Below are 8,153 nucleotides of genomic sequence, written 5' to 3' on the forward strand. Positions count from 1 at the left end.
TATACCCAGCAGTGGGATTGCTGGATTATGTGGTAGCTCAGTTTTTAATTTTTTCAGGAACTGTTCTGCATAGTGGTTGCCCTAATTTATATTGCCACCAACCATGTACAAGGGTTTCCTTTTCTCCACATCCTCACCAGCATTTATTATTGCTAGTCTTATTAAATTTTTTTCTATGGAGTTGTTTGAGCTCCTTATATATTCTGTTATTAATCCCTTGTGAGAGGGATAGTTTGCAAATATTTCCTCCCATTCTGTGGGTTATCTCTTCACTTTGTTGATTTTATCCTTTGCTCTGCAGAAGCTTCCTAACTTGATGTGATCCCACTTGTCCATGTTTACTTTGGTTGCCTGTGCCTGTGGGGGTATTGCTCAAGAAATCTTTTCCCAGGCCAATGTTTGGAGATTTCCCCCAACACTTTCTTGTAGTAGTTTCATAGTTTTTGATGTTAGATTTAAGTCTTTAATTTATTTTCATTTGACTTTTGTAGATGGTGATAGATAGGGGTCTGGTTTCATTCTTTTGCTTATGGATATCCCGTTTTCTCAGCACCAGTTTATTTGAAGAGATTGTCTTTTCCCCAGTGTACATTCTTGGCATCTTTGTCAAAACTGAATTCACTGTAGGTGTGTGGATTTGTTTCTTGGCTCTCTATTCTGTTTTATTGGTCTGTGTGTCTGTTTTTATGCCATGGTTTTAACCATGCTGTTTTGGTTATTCTAGCTCTGTAGTAGTATTTCAAGCCAAGGAATGTGATTCCTCCAGTTTTGTCCCTTTTGTTTTGCATAGTTCTGGCTATTCTGAGTCTTTTGTGGTTACTCATAAATTTTAGGATTACTTTTTCTATTTTTGTTAAGAATGTCACTGGTATTTTGAGAGGGATTGCATTGAATGTGTAGAATGGATGTATAATCAATAACAATATTGATTCATCCAGTCCATGAACATGGAATACTTTTCCATTCTTTGGTGTCCTCTTCAGTTTCCTTCATCATTGTTTTATAAAGTTTCCTTATAGAGATCTTTCACTTCTTTTGGTTAAATTAATTCCCGGGTATTTACTTTCATATGTGGCTATTGTAAATGGGGTTACTTTTTAAAATTTCTTTTTCAGATTGTCCACTTGACTGTTGGCATATACCAATGTTACTGATTTTTGTATGTTGATTTTGTATTCTGCAACTTTGCTGAATTTGTTTACAGTTCTAACAGTTTTCTTGTGAAGACTTTAGGTTTTTCTAATATAGGATCATATTATCAGCAAAAAAGGATCATTTGATTTCTTTCTTTCCAATTTGGATGCTCTTTTTAGTTTTCTCTTGTCTAATTGCTTTAGCTAGGACTTCCAGTACCAGGTTGAATAACAGTGGTGACAGCGTGCATCTTTGTTGTGTTCCAGATCTTAGAAGAAAGGCTTTTTCAGTTTTTCTCCATTCAGTATGATACTAGCTGTGGATCTGTCTTACATGGCTTTCATTACTGCTGAGATACACTCTTTCTATATCAAGTTTTTTGTTCATTATAAAGGGATGTTGAATTTTACCAAATTATTTTTCAGCTGTCCATTGAAATTATCATATGGTTTTATTCTTCATTCTGTTGATAAGATGTGTCATGTTGATTGATTTGCATATGTTGAAACATCCTTGCATCTCAGGGATAAATCCCACTTGGTCATGATGGATGATCTTTCTAATGTATTGTAGAATTTGGTTTGCTAGTATTTTGTTGAGGATTTTTGCATCAATATTCACCAGAGAAATTGTCCTGTCATTTTTCTTTTTTAGATGTGTCTTTGTCTGGTTTTGATATCAGGGTAGTACTGGCCTCCTAGAATGAGTTTGGAAATTATCCTTTCCTTCTCTGTTTTTTGAAACAGTATGAGTAGGATTGGTGTTAGTTCTTTTTTAAATGTTGGTTAGAATTCAGCAGTGAATTTATCAGGTCCTGGGCTTTTCTTTACTGGAAGACTTTTTATTATGGCTTCAATCTCATTATTTGTTATTGGTTTGTTCAGCTTTTGGATTTCATTCCTGATTCAATCCTGTCAGGTTGTATGTGCCTGGGAATTTGTCCATTTCTTCTAGATGTTCCAATTTATTGGCATATAGTTTCTCAGAGTAGCCACTAATGATCCTTGAATTTCCACAGTATCAGTTACAGTGTCTTCTTTTTCATTTCTACTTATTTAGATCCTCTCTCTTTTTTTCTTAGTCTGGCTAAAATTTGTCAATTTTGTTTAACTTTTCAAAAAACCAGCTTTTGTTGCATTGATCTTTTGTATGCTATTTTTCATTTCAATTTCATTTATTTCTGCTCTGATCTTTATTATTTCTTCTACTATTTTGGTTTGGTTTGCTATTGCGTTTCCAGTTTATAAAGATACATCATTAGATTGTTTAATTTCCGTGTATTTGTGTAGTTTCCAAAATTCCTCTCACTATAGATTTCTACTTTTATTCTATTGTGGTCAAAGGAAGTGCTTGATATTATTTCAATTTTTTGTATGTTCTAAGACTTGTTTGTGACCTAACATATGATCTATCCATGTGCTGAGGTAAAGTGTGTGTATTCTGCAGTTCTTGTGTGAAATGTTCTGTAAATATCTGTTGGACTCATTTGTTCTATAGTGCGGTTTCAGTTTAATGTTTTTGTGTTGATTTTCTGTCTGGAAGATCTATCCAGTGCTGAACATGGGGTGTTGAATCCTCCAGCTATTATTGTATTGGGGCCCATCTCTCTCTTTAGCTCTGATAATATTCCCTCTATATATGTGAGTGCTCCCATGTTGGGTGTGTATATATTTAAAATTGCTATAGCAATTGCCTTAACTTTGCCCTCATGCTTTCTAACTTTGTTGTTTCTATTTATATCTTACTGTACTGACTATGTCTTGAAAAGCTGTTGTGGTTATTATTTTGATTGGTTCATTATTTAGTCTTTCTATTTATAAGACTAGTTTACACACCACAATACAGTATCATAGTATTCTGAGTTTTTCCAGACCTTTTGGAGCTCCATTGCATGTTGTTTCTTTTCTCTTGCTTCTTTTAGGATCCTTCCTTTATCCTTGATCTTCAGGAGTTTGATTATTAAATGCCTTGAGATACTCTTTTTCTGGGTTAAATCTGCTAGGTGTTGTATAGCCTGCTTGTACTTAGATGTGATATCTTTCTCTAGGTTGGAGAAGTTCTCTGTTATCACCCCTGTGAATAAATGTTCTACCCCTAATCTTGTTCTCTACCTTCTCTTTAAGGCCAATATGTCTTATTTGGGGCTATTTTGTAGATCCTGTAGACATACTTTATTGTTTTTTTTTCTTTTGTTTCCTCTGACTGTATTGTCAAATAAGTTGTCTTCATGCTCACTAATTCTTCTACTTGATCCATTCTGCTATTAAAGGACTTTGATGCATTCTCCAGCATGTCAGTTGTACTTTTCAGCTCTGGAATTCGTGCTTGATTTTTAAATATTATTTCAATCTCTTTGTTACATTTATCCAGTAGAATTCCGAATTTCTTCTCTGTGTTATCTTGTGTCTTTGAGTTTCCTCAACACAGCTATTTTGAATTCTGTGTCTGAAAGGTCACATATCTCTGTTTCTCCCGAATGAGTCTCCGGTGACTTATTTAGTTCATTTGATGAGGTCATGTTTTCCTGCATGGTCTTCTTACTCGTAGATGTTCATCTGTGTCTGGGCATTGAGGAGTTTGGTATTTATTGTAATTTTCACTATCTGGGCTTATTTGTAGCCATCCTTCTTGGGAAGGCTTTTCATATATTTGAAATGACTTGGGTGTAACAATCTTTAGGAGGCACCCCGAGCCCAGTAATGTTTTGGGTTCATGTAGACTTGTAGAGGTATCACCTTGATGGTCTTGGGAAAGATCCAGAAGAATTCTCTTGATTGCCAAGCAGAGACTCTGGTTCTGTTCCCTTACTTCTTTCCAAACATACAGAGTCATGGTCTCTTTTCTGAGCCACCTAAAGCCTAGGGGTAGAGTGACAGAAGCAGCCCTGTGGCCAACGCCACTATGACTGCATTGGGTCAGACCTGAAGCCAGCACAGGTGCTGGGTCTTGCCCAAGGCCTGACTTAACCACTCCTTGACTACTGCCTATATTTGCTCAAGGCCTGGGGGCTCTACAGTCAGCAGGTGGCAAAGCCTGTGTCCTTCCCTTCCAGGTGGCAAGTTCTCCTGGTCCCTGGGTGGGTCCAGAAGTGCTGTCTGGGTGTCAGGGACTGGAGTCAAAACCTTAGTTAGAAGTCTACCTGCTATTCTTTTGTATTGTGGCTGAGCTGGCCCTCAAACCACAAGACACAGTCCTTCCTGCTCTTCCCTCCCCTTTCCAAAGGCAGAGGAGCCTCACGCTGTAGCCACCGCCACCCCAGCCATGAGAAGTACTGCCAGAAACTGATGTTTCCTTAAGGTCCAAGGTCTCTTAAGTCAGTTTGTGGTGAAGGCTGCCTGGCCTACGGATTCATGCTTCAGGGCAGTGGGCTCCCTCTGGCCCAGGGGAGGTCCAGAAATGCCATCCAAGGGTCAAGTCCTGGAATCCGGGACCCCAAGTAGCTCACTTGGTGCTCCACCACTTTGAGGCAGTTTTGGCACCTGGTTTTTGGTTCTTATAAAGGTATGTTTTTTTCTGTGTGGATAGGTGTTAATTTGGTGTCATTGCTTAGGGGTTACCATCAGTGGTACTTTCCCTTCCGCCATCTTTCTCCACTTCCTAATCAAGTATTCCTTTTAACGTACAGAATACTTTAAAATTCTCATATGGATAAACTGATTAGTCTTCCCTTTAGACTTCTGCCTTTGGGATCTTATTTAGGTTCCTCCTACCCATGTCATACAAATATTTATAATATTTTTTCTTATTCCATTTTTAATTTATTTTTTGTTTGTTTGTTTTTAGAATAACAAAACTGTTATCAATTAATCATAAAAATACTGAAGTGGCATATAGATTTCTGTATTGGATATGTATTTTTAAAATTATACCAATGAGATGTGGCAATTCTGTGTTATATTACAACATACATTTTGGCCATTAGACAGATGAAGCACATTTTCATTTGTAAATACATGATTTGTGCTTTTTCTTTTGTACAGTTCCTATTTATATTCTTGCCCATTTCCCCACTGTATTTTATAAGTTCTTAGTAATTTGAATGAACTACATATGTTCTAAATGTTATCTTTTTGTTTTATATACATTGCAAATAATTCCTTCCAGTCTGTCAGTTGCCTTTTAACATTATTTATCAATATTTTGCTTAAAGAGAAGGTTTTACTTTTTAGGTAGCAAAATTTGTACATTTTTAACTTCATGATATTTCTATTTCATGTCATAAGTCAAAGGCATTACTTACTGCAAGGATATAAAGAATTACTTTCTTATAGAAATGATTTTATTTTTACATCAAAGTCTTTATGTTAGTTGACATTTATTATAGGTTTTCTCAAGTTCCACATACCCAACTTTCTGAAAACAATTTCATTCTCTACTGGTTTCAAATCCTCCATTTGTCATCTTTGAAATTCTTATCTATAAGTCATGTCTGACTGTCACACTACTGCCATGAATGTGTTTTGTATCAGCACAGTACTCTAAGATTATAGTGTCCTCTTATAACCAGTAGAAGCAGACCTCTACTCCCTATTTTTCTCTTTCTTTTCTTTTGCCAAAAGTAGCTATTTTTGCATGGACTTATTTTTTATATAAACTTTGAAATAGTTTATCAAATCACACACAAATTGCCATCTGATTAAAATTTCAGTCTTTTTAGATATAAACTTTGGGACAAAGGTCATCTCTTTTTTTAAGTTTTCTAATTCAGGATTTAGGTTTAGATTTAGACTTCTGAAAGTTTTCTTGACTGCTTCAAGTGTATCTTATACATTTCTTACTGCATTTCTGTAAATTCAATAGCTATTTTACCCATTGTGATTATAATCCAGTTTTCTTTTTTCTGTTTGTATATAGCATATATCAAGGAAAGACATTGACTTTTTTCAGTATTTACTTTGTATTCAGTCATGATCATGTTAGCCTCCCTATATGAGTTCTTAAATGTTTCATCTTTTTCTTTGCTCTTAAAATTTTAAGTGACATATGATTTGTTTTTTGAATTCTGGTAGAACACAGGTATAAAATGAAATGAGCTTGATGTTCTTCTCTGGGATCTGTCTTACATTTGATAAAAGTTTTCACAACAATTTTTGAGTTAATTAAATTTGGAGGTTGCCAAAACAAGCCTCATTATTTTCTTCTTCTACTTATAAGTCGAAGAGCACAATTTTGTGTCATCTAGTGGTTATTCTTGGAAATCCTGTGATAGTATAGGCATAAAATACAGTTGGGCAATTTTATTATTGCATATTTAGGGCCAGATACAGCAAAGACAACATCAAGAATAGTAATTCAAGGAAGCAAGACATGAATGTAAGTCATGGCTGCATAAACAAAACATTATTATTCTGAACAATATTTTAAAATTATCAGTAACCCTGATCTTTAAATACTCACCTTAGACTATTATTTAAAAATTCAAAAACTTTCAAGAGTTTACCAGAAATACAGAGTTTCCACACTATTTTGTTGTTAAAAGGGAATATCTGTTAGCTGAGCACAGAATCATTTCATCACAATATAAAAGAAAATTCAAAGTATAATTTCACTGTTTGTTTATAATCCATATAACAGTTTATATTGCATTCATAAGCTTTTTTAAAAGATAGGCAAATCCACTAATATTGAGTATAACATAATATTTCTTCTTTAACTTATACAAACTAACAATTAGTGGTAGTATATTTTTATATGTTTAGACATGCATAATATGATAAGTATGTAAATGCATAATGAAATTAAAACCTTAATTTTAAGATATAATTAATCATACTTGAATTCAAAGTACATGTTACATGTACTTTTTATGTAAATTACCATTTTTAGTAAATTAACTTCCCTTACCATTATCTTTGCTAGTATACATATTAATATTTTCTAATTATTATACCAAGTGTAGTCTTTATATTTTTTTATAATTAGTTTTTTTTAATGTGGGCCTCAGGTTGAATTATTATATCAACTATAGTCTTATTATTTTTATTAATTACCAGCTTTAATTAAAATTATTAACTGTTGTTTTCTTCAGACACAGAGAAAACTAGAAAGAAGACAGGAATCCAAAAACTGCCTAATTTTTTAAGTATACATTTTAGATTATCTTTATATGTGTTAAAGTAAGAAAACACATGCCTATATTAAATCCAATGAATTTGGACATTCTCTTGATTTGTAAATCATTTGATAATATATAAGGATAGAGTAAATTGGAACATCTTTATGACTAAATTTTAATATTTGTGGTGACTTTTATGTATATTTTAAAATGTGTTAACCCTTATTGAATTTTTTTTCCTTTAAGAGGTACAGCCTAAATCTTCTCCCCTTGAATATGGCCTAGATTTACAGCACATTTCTAACAAGTAGAAAAAAGTGGATGTGACAGTTTGTGACTTAGGAGATGAGGTAAGGAAAGGCACTACAATTTTCCCCTCCCACCTTCCTCTGGGACCAACTGCTCTAGGAAAAGCCAACTGCTACTTTGAAGCAGCTTTGTGAGGAGGTCCATGTAGCAAGGAACTGAGAGGCTTTTAGCTAACAAGCATGGTGACTGAGTCATCTTGGAAGTGGATTCTCCAGCCCCAGCCAAACTGTCAGATGATGATAGCCCTCCCTGGCTGACATGTTGACTGCAATCTAAAAGGCTTTATGAAAACTCCAGAAGCCATCAGGTACCCCAGGCAAGTGCAAAACCAAGAACAGCTGCCATGGAATGGGTTAGAAAAGCTGTTGAATTTCAGCCCTTTCCCCAGGTGGGCACTGTTCGGTGTAACCAGGAGAAAATGTTCAACTGTTGGCTTCTCCCTTGGGAGTAGAAGAGAAGCGGGGAACAGAAATTTGACAATCTGGCTTTTCAGGGTGCTACCTGAGTGCCTGATTTCTGTCTTGCATGACTTGGAGTGCTAAACGGGAATCCACCTACTTTGAATAAATTGGGGACTACTGAGAATAAAGGAGATCTCAGCAGCCTGTTGCAGCACCAGAAGACCTGCGGGACTGCATACAGACACCAGAAGGAG

This window comes from Rhinopithecus roxellana, chromosome 19, assembly GCF_007565055.1.
Source record: "Rhinopithecus roxellana isolate Shanxi Qingling chromosome 19, ASM756505v1, whole genome shotgun sequence".
Lineage (NCBI taxonomy): Eukaryota > Metazoa > Chordata > Mammalia > Primates > Cercopithecidae > Rhinopithecus > Rhinopithecus roxellana.